Consider the following 15,804-nt stretch of genomic DNA (forward strand, 5'->3'; position numbering starts at 1 on the left):
GTAAGTGACTACAGATGAGGGCAGAGCTCAACATGTCCCTAATTTAGGATATCCATCTAACATAGGGCTGCAGCTTCTCTGACTGACCCCCTAAGCTTCACTCCAACTTCCTTAAACTGGGTTCACTTCTAGCTGTGCTTCTGGGAGCAAGAAGTTGAGAACTAATTCAGGTGAACCCACTGTGCCACCCAAACCAACATGGTAACCTCTTGTTCTCTCTCAATTCACTGGCTTACACAGCACCTTTCAGTGAGGAGACTAAAGTAGTTGCCTGATTTATTCAATTCATGGGCTTACACAGCCTCAGTTCACTGGCTTACACAGCAACTTGAGGGCAAATTAACAAATATTTGGGTTTCTTACATCAGAATCCTTTTTGTGTGTGTGTGTGTAACCAGGACACAAATATTTGTTAAGCTTATGGATCTCATAAAGAGGAAGAAAGGGATCAAAGGATTCCCAGATATGGGCTTAGTCTGCCCACCATTTTTGACTTAATGGATAGTGCTAGCATTATGAATAGGAAGTAAAGCAGATATGTGATTTGAAGAGCTATGGCAATTCATGAGTTGTTCCCACCCCTTTTCCATTCCAATTTCAACTACTGATGCCTGAAATTCTCATGTCAACACGAATTTCTTCTAGAAACTAATAACATTTAAATACTTTTTCTCATTTAAATTTCATTATAAATTAATCACTATGTAATTTTTGGCAAAAAGAGTGACTAAGCATAGGTTGGTCTTCCCAAAAGATAAATGTAATTTTCTTGAACAGAAGTTCTACATCTACAATAAAAAAGGTTATTAGTTCTGTTCTTTCTGTGTTGATCGTTCCTCATCTGGAAGACTATGCCTGATTATTGGAGGAAAAAAAAATAAAGAGAAACACTTAAATAAGTAAAGCTTTTAAAACAGAGTGCCCAGATCAACAGAGGAACTTGAAATCCCACACTACAGAGAACAGTTATAGGAAGAACAGTTGCTTCACTTGGAGAAGAATGATCTTAGGGAGAAATATGGTGAACGTGATGGATCTTTTGAAAGGTGTACGTGAAAGAAAGATATTACACTTTTCTCTTTGTTTCCAGGTGGTAGAACTAGTGCCAACAGGTGGAAGCAACAAGAAAAGACACATTTTTGGCCCAGGTGGAGCTTAACACAATGAAGTACTTCTAATAGTCAGAACTGCCTAAAGATAGAATGGGCTCTCCTAAAAAGTGGTGAGTTCTCCTTTGGTATGTGATCAAGCAGTCTGGATGGCCACTTGTCATGGATACCAGTGATGGGAGGTACACAGCAAATCCATGCATTTGACGGCCCTCAGGGCTGGTCTGTTTCAATCCTCAGATTCTGTTATTCTGAGAAAAGAACAAGAAGACATGGGCAAGCACTTCTCTGAAGAGACAGAATTTGCCATACTGTAGACTTTTGCATCAAGTCTTGCACTGCTTCTCTGGAAGAGGACTAAAGTCTTGTAACTACACAGAAGGTCTTCATTTTAAAAGTGATGGGGGAAAATATTTAAAAAAAAGAGGTGTGATGCAGGAAAGAAGAGGCAGCTGGGAGAAGCATACGGATTTAATATGAAAAGAGCTGGGAGGTCCAGAGCTCTCTGCTTTGTGTTGAGGATGCTTCATTGATGTGTCCTCCTCCTCTTCTCTCTGCTCAGCTGCTTTCATGTGCGATTGCTCCCCTCCTCCCACACCACCATCCTGAGCTTTCAAACCGGGAATGAACAATTTTAACAAGAAGTTCTCAAAGACCACAGGCAGTCTCTGATGGTAAATGAAAGCTAGGACCACCTACCTCTTTGCATTGTTTTTACTGTATATCCATGCAATAGTAGACATCTATGGAACAGTCAGGTCAACAGCGCTTCTGCTGAGGACTGGTCCATTTTAAACACATTAGTACAACATGATGCTGCTTATAGGCAGGAGTTGACTGGGTGCCTCACCCAGATGGGTCCAAATGGTATTCTACTTCTTTGCCTGAGTTAATTTGATCCAAGCTAGACCTAGCCTAGGATTTTGGAACCCTAACAGGGCCAGCCTTGTTCTGTCTGGTTAAAACTGTAACATATAAAACTAGGATATCGATGGCAGTCATGCTTTTAATGATTTGGAGAAAGTCAATCTGCAGTGATAAAAAAGAAAGAAACCACCATTTGGGGAGGCACAAAAGCAAGAAGAAGAAGGTCTGGTTCTGTGAGTATGGACCCGTTTCCAGAATTTCTTTAAGCCTAGTTACGTCTTGACCTTTCTTGAATATTGGTATTTACCTCTGCCTTTGATTCTATGAGATGCTCAGTAACATTTCCAGGAAATTCTCTTTTTTACTTAAATAAGTTTGAGTTGCATTCATTATTTATAACGCAGAGCCCTGGATCCAGAAAGTAAGCATCATGGTCCATCCAGCCATAGTGGCTGCTATAGAACCTCCATGCCATGTCCAGTCATAGGACGAGCTTCACTCTCAGTTAAAATTGGCCCTTGAGCCGATCAGAAGAGTCACATATAAAATGTGGGTAGGAGCATGTGGTCAAGGGCTCAGCTGATGAGCTGTTCTTGATTAGATAATTATTGAAAGTTTACCCAATGCAAAATATTATATGCAGTTTCTAAAAACCAAAAAGCAATTATGTTTTATGAAGCAGATGCATTTTTTTTCTGCAAAAGAACTGATGTTTATATTCATATGCACTGTCCATTCTGCCTTCATGTGGTTTTGGCTTGCTGTGCAGCGCCTACAGCTTACCAGGACCATAATCTGGGAAGTTAAGAGATTGGTGACACCCGCTGTTAACATGCGTCATCCCACTTACGTAAAGAGCAGCTGAGAGCTGCTTTCAGCCTACTTGCTGGATGAATAGGTGGTGTGATTCTAAACGTTTATGTAGCAGCAAAGGCAGTTCTTCTCTCTGACATGATGGCAAAGGTACCACTCTAATCTCAAGTTTTGACTCACATTGAGCCAACTGGAAGAATCTTGGGAAGAGGCATAAGAGCTACTACAAGACCTCCCATAAAATTGTATTATGAACTACATGGCAGCTCTTATATTGTGTTTTCAAAGCTGTTACTTCTAAAAGTATTAGCTTGCATGTTTATGGATTTTTGTAAATATTATTGTAAGTAAAAAGAGTCAAATCTATTGAAAGCTTACTCTGTAATAGCCTTTCTGTTAAGAATAAATACATGTCATTATATGTACACATAGTAATCTCAATCAACTTTCACAACAATCCTTTAAAATATTTATAATTATTTTCCTCATTTTGCTGGTAAGAACTACTGTCATGTCATTGACAAATAGGATATAGCAACCCAAATCAAGTTATCTATGTCCTTCACCACTGGGCTACACTGTATAGCTTTCTTTTTAAAATAAAACTATTTCAATAAAAGCTTTTGAAAAACTATTTATGTTGCAACAATACCTTGTCATTTCTTATTTTAGAAGGAAGCAGAAAAGGCCATTAAAAATAGGTTTCTATTCCAATTTTTATTCAATTCTGTTCTAAAGTAATATGAAATACTATATAACTGATAGAACTGGTCTAAGATGAATAAGATCATTTTTGTGAAAGCTTTTGGGCTATTGATTAAACATTTTCTAGTTGTTTTAGAATGAGGAAAAAAAATGAGCCCTAGGATAAACTTTTTTTCCCCCAAGATAAACTTTTTTCCCTTAAGAGGCACACCAGGAGGCTGGGTGTGGTGACTCACACCTATAATACCAGCACTTTCGGAAGCCGAGGTGAGTGGATCACTTGAGGTCAGGAGTATGAGACCAGCCTGACTAACATGGTGAAACCCCTTCTCTACTAAAAATACAAAAATCAGCCAGGCGTGGTGGCATATGCCTATAGTCCCAATTACTTGGTAGGGAGGTATGAGAATTATTTGAACTCAGAAGGCAGAGGTTGCAGTGAGCCGAGATTGTACCACCGCATTCCAGCCTGGGCAACAGAGCAAGACTCTGTCTCAAAAAAAAAAAAAAAAGCACACCAGGATAATTCTGTCAATGTGAGAGAATGTTGGTTACTGATCCAACAGATGCCCCTTACCCCATTTGCTCCTCAGAGTGATCCAATATCCTGTGCTTAGGGAGGACAGAACTCCTCCGGCCTATGGGATAAAGCCCTAGGATACACGGTATGGTTTTTTTTTTTTTTCTTTAAACGCAACTATTTTAAGTGGAATTGTTCAAGTCCATCACGGTGGGCTCATTCCTTTGCTAGTGAGAGGATTAGGCATGGGCATATGACTGAAACCTAGCCCAAGAGACAAGAGGAGATGGTGTGCTGGAAGGCATGGATTTCCAATCAAAGGCAAAGATGCCCATAGGAAGAAAAGTCCTGTCTTCTTTGCTAGGTGTTTCCTAGCTGTGTGAGATGCCTGTGCACTGCAGTCAAGTGAGACACCATTGCTCCCAAGCTAAGGATGGCCAAGGAGAAAGATGCAAGGGACCTGGACCTCAATGACATTGCTGGGCTTCTGAAGTAACCAATGCTGGCATCCTACCTCCAGATTTCTGGTTATGTAAAATTAAATAAACCTTTACTATTTGAGCTGCTTTTAATGATGTCTTCTATTAACCTGCTGCTAAAAATATGCTGACACAAATAACCTTTAGCACATCCCTTTCTGAACAAAAATTCTGAAATTGAAATCCTTGAAATCATAATTACCTTAAAGATAATTGTTAAATCTTAAGCAATGCATTTATAAGGAATCTGTGAGAACTATTCATAAAAAATGTTTTCAGATTATTTCACACATTAAAACCCCATCCCATTAGTGTGACTGTCTGTGAAAGAGCCCCTTTGGAGAAGCTAGCAGACTAAAGTCACACAGCAGATACGAGGAGGGGGTACCAGAACTCCAAAGCCACTAGAATGTGATGGTTTATAGACTAATGAGAGGTGTTGTTCACAAGCCTAAGTAGATACACAGTGCTACAACACTGGATCACATTTGTTTTTAATTGCATTACTTATGTACATCTGTAAAATGAAGATCAAAAACTATATCACACGTGTTCTTCTCAAAGACAGCTCACACATAGCTTATTTGAAATACAGATTTCTGCCAAACCCTACAAAATAATTTTATCCCTCACTCCACCCCCCACACTCCCATCTTAAAAGTGTGAAGCTATCTAACATACGGGTGGCTACAAGGTCACAGAGCAACCAATGAAAAGATGCTGACTGCATGGAAGCACGGAAATGTGAAATTTCCTGTGAGTTCCAGCTTGTGTCCAGTCTCTGTGGTTCATGTACTGCAAGTCAAACCCTCAAAGATGCCTTCTTGCTGCCTCTCATTAGTAGGGTCCAGTTTTAGATTGCCCTGTTTATAAGTCTAAATTTTAGATACCCATAGAGACCAGACAGCCAGACAGAGCCTTAATTAAACATTGTGTACCTGACAACATCTTTAGTCCATTTGAATGATTGAAAAAAAAGTTCCTTGCTTTAATTTAGCTACTGAAATCTGAAGACCTCATGGTAAATAGTGGGTAGACAGGGGAGGGCTTAACATTCTCAAAATTTGACTCAGGTAAAGAAACTAAAAAGGAGTGGAAAAAATCACATGTCCTGTCCACCCCTCCCTTTTCCCCTCTGAGTCACCTCGTTGTTGGTTTTGCTGGTATTTTTCCAATTTAGCATGTAGAAAATGTTTGTTTGGGAACCATTTGTACCACAGAGTTGAACTGCTCTTTCAAGCAGGCTGGGAATTTTCCTAAGTTACTAGAATATCAGGTTTTTGGTGTTAGGAGCAACAGCATGGAATATTTTCTTCTTTGTAGTTCCCAATGAGAAATGAAAACAGTATAGCTGCTTCACAACTGACTTTTAGGAAGAGTCAAACCCTGTTTTCTATCAGAAAGGTTACCATAAAACTAAACTGATACATTAATGAGAAAATGAGTATAAAGAAAACGGTGAACAAGACATTTTTTCCTCCTAAGAGAGGAAAAGATCAATGTGTAAATCTGCTGCTCACGGAAGCTGAAGCTTTCCCTGGTTGTCAGGGGTGAAGTGTTTTAGGATCCAAACTGTCGATATTCATAACCAAAGTCCAGCAACCATCACGCTGGGAAAGCCAGGATAGAGATGCACATTATCTGAGCCTGAAAATGTCAATTACAGAAATGACTTCCAAGTTGAAAAGCCATTTTCCAAGCCACCTGCAATACACACACACAACATGAGAAGGATGCTTTCACCTGGATCCCACTTCTTTGCCAAAAACCTGGCATTCAGTAAGCGTCCAGAGCAGCAATAATACTCACCGGTGAAGCATGAAATAGGAGCGACAGGGAAAGTGACACCAGATCCCCAGTTGGGGAAATTGGAAAGCTTTAACACGTCTGTATACCTAACAGAGCACAATTACTACATTTTATTTTGTTTCAACAGTCAGAACCCAAATGAACATCACCATTCAGTTCTGTTCTGGGCAATGATCCAAGCTCATCTTTGGTACAGTTGATTTTGAAGCCTTGCAGTCAATCATATCTTCACAATTTGTTCTTCTTTCAGGCTTCAGGCATCCTCCTAATTTCTATTTCTTGTATGGAAGCCTTGAGTCATCTGTTCTGGCAACATGATCAACCTAAATCAGTAATTTTCTCCAAATTATACTGAAATACAGATTTTGCTAGTTTGTTGTTTTCTTCCTCTTTCTTTCTTTCACATAATTTTTCCTTTAAGGATCTCCTAATACAAAGCTGATTGAAGGCATACAATATTCTCTTTCTTCTTTTGCTGTCATATCCAAGTTTTTTACCCACATGCTGTGGCTCTGTAATTAAAGCAATGAGGGCCACACTCAGCCCTGGGTTATGAGTGCACAGCTTCCATTCCAGAGCAGAATTCTGGTCCTGACTGTACCTTTGGGGCATTATTCTGACATCATTTGTACTCTACAAGTGTTAGCAGTTCACAGAATCCAAATGAAAGAGTGGGGTTTCATGGCTCTGTGATTTGAATTATGTAGAATCTATAATCTCAAATTCACAAAATTGCATGCATCTTAGGGCCATTTTCATCGAGGCAAAAGAGGGAGGGAAAACCACATATGTTTTAGAGAAGAGGAAAAACAGTTCAAAAGAGAGTAAGAGACACAGATTCTTCTTGTAAAAGCCACAAATAAATTTCAAGGAGGTGCACATAAGCTTTAGCTAACATTCTGACAAAAAACTAACAAAAGTTTTCCCTACTCAACTCCTATCAGGTCTTCAGGCACAGATAATATAGTTTCCATTATTCATTACTGAGAATTAATTCGATTAAGTTTCTGCATATGATCTTTGGATTGATTTGTTACTCCAAACCACACTACTTTCACTATATGCTGCATGGAGGAATTCTTAACGTTTTCCTGAACACGTATTTCAAATTGAATTTTTAATATGCTTTTACCACAACAATGAATTTTTTTGGGTGCAACTGACATAAACTACAACTTTGAGTTTCTAAAATGCAAAAAAAATTAGTGTAGCTGTCAGTATCATTTAAGAGGTAAGTCTATGGCTCCATTCCCTGGAAAGTTGGCAGGGTGCTCAACGCACGAAACATGTTGCTCAGTTCGGCCCAAGAAAGGCATTAGCATGATATGAGAACCAGAACCCTGATGGAAAACACTAAGGAAAGAAAAAGTGAAAAAGATATTTGAGAAGCAACCAAAGGGGTAAATAGTATTGGTAAAATGTGGGTGTTCATTGCCCTATTAACCTATAAGTGAAGAGATTTATTTACAACAGACTATATGGCAAGTGTATTAATTTTCAGTGACAGAAGATCATGTTTCTCATAAAGATGAACACACTTCCATTAGGAAATAATAATCACTGAAGGGCAGTTTTTCACTTAGGTGAATGGTACTTATGAAGAAAAGGACTCCAAGAAAAAAAAACAAAAAAATTCTATTTCTTGGACTCAGACTGAAAACCAGGAAAGACAACCCGATTAAGGAGTAAAAAAGTCCTTCACCAGAACATACCTCTAAATAATAAAAGCCATCCATATATGACATACCCGTAGTCAACAGCAGACTGAATGGGGAAAAGCTAAAAGCATTCCCCCTAAGAACAAGACAAGGATGCCCACTTTCACCAATCCTATTCAATGTTGTACTGGTAGTCCTAGTTAAAGCAATCAGGAAAGAGAAAGAAATAAACAGCACTAAAATTCGAAAAGGAAGTCAAATGATCTCTCACCGATAATGTGATTTTATATCTAGAAACCCAAAAAAGACTCCTAGTTTTGATAAATGGTTTCAGGATACAAAGTCAACATACAAAAATCAGTAGCATTTCTATATGCCAATAATAATCAGGCAGATAACCAAATCAAGAACTAAATCTCATTTAAAAGAACTACATAAAATACCTGGGAATATATTTAACCAAGTAGGTGAAAAATTGTACAAGGAGAATTTGCACTTCTATAAGGAGAATTGCAAAATATCAAAGAAAGAATCATAAATGATACAAAGAAATGGGAAAAAATCCCATGCTCATCTACTGGAATAATCAATATATATACATATTTTTAACAAAAACTTTTTTTATTATTATACTTCAAGTTCTGGGATACATGTGCAGAATGTGCAGGTTTGTTACATAGCTATGCCTGTGCCATGGTGGTTTGGTGTACCCATCAACCAGTCATCTACATTAAGTATTTCTCATAATGCTATCCTGCCCTAGCCACCACCCCCTGACAGGCCCCTGTGTGTGATGTTCCCCTCGCTGTGTCCATGTGTTCTTATTGTTTAACTCCCATTTATGAGTGAGAACATGCGGTGTTTGATTTTCTGTTCCCGTGTTAGTTTGCTGAGAATGATGTTTTCCAGCTTTATCCATGTCCCTGCAAAGGACATGAACGCATCCTCTTTTATGGCTAAATAGTATTCCATGGTGTATACGTGCCACATTTTCTTTAACCAGTCTATCACTGATGGGCATTTGGGTTGGATCCAAGTCTTTGCTATCATTAACAGTGCTGCAGTAAATATATGTGTGCATGTGTCTTTATAGTAGAATGATTTATAACCCTTTGGGTATATACCCAGTAATCGAATTGCTGGGTCAAATGGTATTTCTAGTTCTAGATCCTTGAGGAATTGCCACACTGTCTTCCACAATAGTTGAACTAATTTACACTCCCACCAACAGTGTAAAAGCATTCCTATTTCTCCACATCCTCTCCAGCATCTGTTGTTTCCTGACTTTTTAATGATTACCATCCTAACTGGCGTGAGATGGTATCTCATTGTGGTTTTGATTTGCATTTTGATGATGAGCTTTTTTTCATGTTTGTTGACCGCATAAATGCCTTCTTTTGGAAAGTGTCTATTTATATCCTTTGCCCACTTTTTGATGGGTTGTGTTTTTTTTCTTGTAAATTTGCTTAAGTTCTTTGTAGATTCTGGATATTAGCCCTTTGTCAGAAGCAAAAAATTTCTCCCATTCTGTGATATGTGTGATACCATATCATTCTCTTCACTCTGATGATAGTTTATTTTGCTGTGCAGAAGCTCTTTAGTTCAATTTGATCCCATTTGTCAATTTTGGCTTTTGTTGCCATTGCTTTTGGTGTTTCAGTCATGAAGTCTTTGCCCATGCCTATGTCCTGAATGGTATTGCCTAGGTTTTCTTCTAAGGTTTTTAAGGTTTTAGGTCTTACACTTAAATCTTTAATCCATCTTGAGTTAATTTTTGTATAAGGTGTACAAAAGGGGTCCAGTTTCAGTTTTCTGCATATGGCTAGACAGTTTTCCCAATGTCATTTATTAAATAGGGAATTCTTTCCCCATTTCCTGTTTTTGTCAGGTTTGTCAAAGATCAGATGGTTGTAGATGTGTGGCGCCATTTCTGAGGCCTCTGTTCTGTTCCATTGGTCTATATATCTGTTTTGGTACTAGTACCATGCTGTTTTGGTTACTGTAGCCTTGTAGTATAGTTTGAAGTCAGGTAGCGTGATGCCTCCAGCTTTTTTCTTTTTGCTTGGGATTGTCTTGGCTATATGGACTCATTTTTGGTTTCATATGAAATTTAAAGTAGTATTTTCTAATTCTGTGAAGAAAGTCAATGGTAGCTTGATGGGGATAGCATTGAATCTATAAATTACTTCTGCCATTATGGCCATTTTCACAATACTGATTCTTCCTGTCTATAAGCATGAAATATTTTTCCATTTGTTTGCATCTTCTCTTATTTCCTTGAGCAGTGGTTTGTAGTTCTCCTTGAAGAGGTCCTTCACATCCCTTGTAAGTTGTAGTCCTAGGTATTTTATTCTCTTTGTAGCAGTTGTGAATGGGAGTTCACTCATGATTTGGCTCTCTGTTTGTCTATTATTGGTGTATAGGAATGCTTGTAATTTTTGCACATTGATTTTGTATCCTGAGACTTTGTTGAAGTTGCTTATCAGCTTAAGGAGATTTTGGGCTGAGACAATGGGGTTTTCTAAATATACAGTCACGTAATCTGCAAACAGAGTCAATTTGACTTCCTCTCTTCCTATTTGAATACCCTTTATTTCTTTCTCTTGCCTGATTGCCCTGGCCAGAACTTCCAATACTGTGCTGAATAGGAGTGGTGAGAGAGCGCATCCTTTACTTGAGCTGGTTTTCAAAGGGAATGCTTCCAGTTTTTGCCCAGTCAGTATGATATTTTCTGTGGATTTATCATAAATAGCTCTTATTATTTTGAGATATATTCCATCAATAACTAGTTTAATGAGAGTTTTTTTAGCGTGAAGAGGTGTTAAATTTTATTGAAGACCTTTTCTGCATCTATTGAGATAATCATGTGGTTTTTGTCATTGGTTCTGTTTATGTTATGGATTACTTTTATTGATTTGTGTATGTTGAAACAGCTTTGCATCCCAGGGGTGAAGCCAACTTGATTGTGGTTTATAAGCTTTTTGATGTGCTAATGGATTCGGTTTGCCAGTATTTTATTGAGAATTTTTGCACTAATGTTCATCAGGGATATTGGCCTGAAATTTTCTTTTTTTTGTTGTGTTTCTGCCAAGTTTTGGTATCAGGATGATGCTGGCCTCATAAAATGAGTTAAGGAGGAGTCCCTTTTTTTCTATTGTTTGGAATAGTTTCAGAAGTAATGGTACCAGCTTCTCTTTGTACCTCTGGTAGAATTTGGCTGTGAATCCATCTGGTCCTGGGCTTTTTTTTGGTTGGTAGGCTATTAATTGCTGCCTCAATTTCAGACATTGTTATTGGTTTATTCAGGGATTCAACTTCTTACTGGTTTAGACTTGGGAGGGTGTAAGTGTCCAGGAATTTATCCATTTCTTCTAGATTTTTCAGTTTATTTGCATAACAATGTTTATAGTATTCTCTGATGGTAGTTTGTATTTCTGTGGGATCAGTAGTGATCTTCCCTTTATCACTTTTTATGGTGTCTATTTGATTCCTCTCTTTTTTCTAGTGGTCTAATTTGTTAATCTTTTCAAAAAACTAGCTCCTGGATTCATTGATTTTCTAAGGAGTTTTTTGGGTTTCTATCTCGTTCAGTTTTGCTTTGATCTTAGTTATTTCTTGTCTTCTGGTAGCTTTTGAATTTGTTTGCTCTTACTTCTCTAGTTCTTTCAATTGTGATGTTGGGGTGTCGATTTTAGATCTTTTCTGCTTTCTCCTGTGGACATTTAGTGCTATAAATTTCCCTCTAAACACTGCTTTAGCTGTTTCCCAGAGATTCTGGTACACTGTGTCTTTGTTCTCATTGATTTCAAAGAATTTATTTATTTCTGCCTTAATTTCATTATCTACACAGTAGTCATTCAGGAGCAGGTTGTTCAGTTTCCATGTAGTTGTGTAGTTTTGAGTGAGTTTCTTAATCTTGAATTCTAATTTGATTGCACTGTGGTCTGAGAGACTGTTTGTTATGATTTCCATTCTTCTGCATTTGCTGAGGAATGTTTTACTTACAATTATGTGGTGAATTTTAGAATAAGTGTGATATGGTGCTGTGAACAATGTATATTCTGTGGATTTGGGGTGGAGAGTTCTGTAGATGTCTATTAGGTCTGCTTGGTCCACAGCTGAGTTCAAGTCCTGAATATCCTTGCTAATTTTCTGTCTTGTTGATCTGTCTAATATTGACAGTGGGGTGTTAAAGTCTCCCACTATTATTGTGTGGGAGTCTAAGTCTCTTTGTAGGTCTCTGAAGACTTGCTTTATGAATCTGGATGATCCTGTATTGAGTGCACATATATTTAGGATACTTAGCTCTTCTTATTTAATTGATCCCTTTACCATTATGTAATGCCCTTCTTTGTCTTTTGAAAACTCTTTGTTGGTTTAAAGTCTGTTTTATCAGAGAGTAGGATTGCAATCCCTGTTTTTTTCTGATTTCCATTTTCTTGATAAATCTTTCTCCATCCCTTTATTTTTAGCCTATATGTGTCTTTGCACGTGAATACAGTCTCCCAAATACAGCACACTGATGGGTCTTGACTCTTTATCCAATTCTGTGTCTTTTAATTGGGGCATTTAGCCCATTTACATTTGAGGTTAATATTGTTTTTTTTTTTTTTTTTTTTTTTGAGACGGAGTTTCGCTCTTGATACTCAGGCTGGAGCGCAATGGCGCGATCTCGGCTCACTGCAATCTCCGCCTCCTGGGTTCAGGCAATTCTCCTGCCTCAGCCTCCTGAGTAGCTGGGATTACAGGCACGCGCCACCGTGCCCAGCTAATTTTTTGTATTAGTAGAGACGGGGTTTCACCATGTTGACCAAGATGGTCTCGATCTCTTGACCTCGTGATCCACCCGCCTCGGCCTCCCAAAGTGCTGGGATTACAGGCTTGAGCCACCGCGCCCGGCCTGAGGTTAATATTGTTATGTGTGAATTGGATCCTGTCATTATGATGCTAGCTGGTTATTTTGCCTGTTAGTTGATACAGTTACTTCACAGTGTTGATGGTCTTTACCAAAGATGGTTTTTCCTCATCTTATGAATTTATCTACCTTTGGTCTTTGATGTTGGTGACCTCCAGATGGGGTTTTTGTGTAGATGTCCTTTTTCTTGATGTTGATGTGGTTCCTTTCTGTTTGTTAGTTTTCCTTCTAACAGGGCCTTCTGCTGCAGGTCTGCTGGAGTTTGCCAGAGGTCCACTCCAGACCCTGTTTACCTGGGCATCAGTAGTGGAGGCTGCAGAACAGCAAAGATCACTGCCAATTCCTTCCTCTGGAAGCTTTGTCCCAGAAGGGCACCTGCTAGATGCCAGTGGGAGCTCTCCTGTATGAGGTGTCTGTTGACCCCTGCTGGGAGGTGTCTCCCAGTCAGGAGGCATGGGGGTCAGGGACCCACTTGAGGAGGTAGTCTGTCCCTTAGCAGAGCTCAAGTGCTGTGCTGGGAGATCTACTGCTCTCTTTAGAGCTGGCAGGCAGGAATGTTAAAGTCTGCTGAAGTTGTGACCACAGCCTCCCTGTCCCCCAGGTGCTCTGTCCAGAGAGATGGGAGTTTTATCTACAAGCCCCTCACTGGGGCTGCCACCTTTCTTTCAGAGCTGCCTTGGCCAGAAAGGAGGAATCTAGACAGGCAGTCTGACTACAGTGGCTTTGCAGCTGCTGTGGTGGGTTCTGCCCAGTTTCAACTTCCCAGCAGCTTTGTTTACACTGTGAGGGGAAAACTGCCTATTCAAGCCTCAGCTATGGCAGATAACCCTCCCCACACCAAGCTCGAGCATTCCACGTCAACTTTAGACTGCAGTGCTGGCAGCTAGAATTTCAAGCCAGTGGATCTTAGCTTGCTGGGCTCTCTGGGGGTGGGATGCACTGAACTAGACCACTTGGCTCCCTGGCTTCAGCCCCCTTTCCAGGTGAATGAATGGTTCTGTCTCACGAGTTCCAGGCACCACTGGAGTATGAACAAAAACTCCTGCAGCTAGCTTGGTTCTGCCCAAATGGCCACCCAGTTTTGTGCCTGAAACCCAGGGCCCTGGTGGTATAGACACCCGAGAGAATCTCCTGGTCTGCAGGTTGCAAAGACAATTAGAGAAGTGTAGTATCTGAGCTGGAGTGCACTGTTCCTAATGGCACAATCCCTCATGGCTTCCCTTGGCTGGGGAGGGAGTTCCCTGACCCTTTGTGCTTTCCAGGTGAGGGGATGCCCCACTATGCTTCTGCTTGCTCTCTGTTGGCTGCACCCACTGTCTAACCAGTCCCAATGAGATAAACCAGGTACCTCAGTTGGAAATGCAGAACTCACCTACCTTCTGCATTGATCTCGCTGGAACTGCAGACCGGAGCTGTTCCTATTCAGCCATCTTGCCAGCCCCCACCTCAATATTGTTAAAATGACTATACTGCCCAAAGAAATCTACAGATTCAATGCAATTTCTACCAAATTACCAATATAATTCTTCACATAATTAGAAAAACAATCTCCACATTCATATGGAACCAAAAAAGAGCCTAAATAGCCAAAGCAATCCTAAACAAAAAGAATAAAATTTGAGGTACCAAATCATCTGACTTCAGATTACACTAGATGGTTATAATAACCAAAACAGCATGGCACTAGTACAAAAACAGATTCATAGATCAACGGAACAGACTAGAGAACCTGGAAATAAAGCCATATATCTGCAACCAACTGATCTTTGACAAAGTTGACAAAAATATATGTTGGGGAAAGGATACACTATTCAATAAATAGTGCTGGGAAAATTGAAGAGCCATTTGCAGAAGAATGAAACTGGACTCCTATCTCTTACCATATACAAAAATCAATTAAAAATGGATTACAGACTTAAATATAAGACCTAAAACTATAAAAATACTAGAAAAACAACCTAGGAGAAAGTCTTCTAAACATTGGCCTAGGCAAAAAATTTATGACTAAGTCTTCAAAAGGAATTGCAACAAAAACAAAAACAGACAAATGGGACTTAATTAAACTAAAAAGTTTCTGCACAGCAAAAGAAATAATCACTAGGTAAACAGAAAATCTACAGAATAAGAGAAAATAATGGCAAACAATGCATATGACCAAGGGCTAATATCCAGAATCTATGAGGAGCTCAAACAGCTCAACAAGAAAAAAACATATAACCTTATTAAAAAGTAGGCAAAGAGCATGAACAGGCATTTTTCAAAAGAAGACATATACATGGCCATCAAACATATGAAAACATGCTCAACATCACTAATCATCAGAAAAATGCAAATTAAAACCACAATGAGATATCATCACCTGACACTAGTCAGAATGGCCATATTAAAGTCAAAAACAACAGATGCTGATGGAGATGCAGAGAAAAGAGAATGCTTATACACTGCTGGTGGAAATGTAAAATATTACAACCTCTATGGAAAACAGTATGGAGATTTCACAGAACTGAAAATAGAACTACCATTCAATCCATTAATTCCACTACTGGGTATCTACCCAAAGGAAAAGAAAGCATCATATAAAAAAGATACCTGCACTCATCTGTTTATTGCAACACTATTCCCAGTAGCAAAGTAATGGAATCAACCTAAGTGTCCATCAACAGATGACTGAATAAAATAATGTGGTATGCCATGGAATATTATTCAGCCATAACAAAGAATGAAATCATGTCTTTGCAGCAACATGGATGGAACTGGATACCATTATCCTAAACAGAAAGTCAAAAAACTACGTGTTCTTTCCTATAAGTGGGAGCTAAACAATGGGTACACATGGGCATACAGAGTGGAATAACAGATTTTGGAGACTCCAAAACTGGAAGGATGGGAGAGGAGTGAGGAAAAAAATAACACCTAATGGGTATAATGT

The 15,804-nt window shown here is 39.1% G+C and overlaps 1 protein-coding gene across 5 annotated transcripts in view; it reads right to left on the reverse strand.

Annotated features, from left to right (window-relative positions):
• Positions 1–15,804, reverse strand: part of SLC25A21 (solute carrier family 25 member 21) — a 516,565-nt gene that overhangs the window by 56,716 nt on the left and 444,045 nt on the right. The gene's annotated exons all lie outside the window — the stretch shown is intronic.

This window comes from Aotus nancymaae, unplaced genomic scaffold (assembly GCF_030222135.1).
Source record: "Aotus nancymaae isolate 86718 unplaced genomic scaffold, 86718_ANA_hifiasm-v0.15.2.pri h1tg000062l, whole genome shotgun sequence".
NCBI lineage: Eukaryota > Metazoa > Chordata > Mammalia > Primates > Aotidae > Aotus > Aotus nancymaae.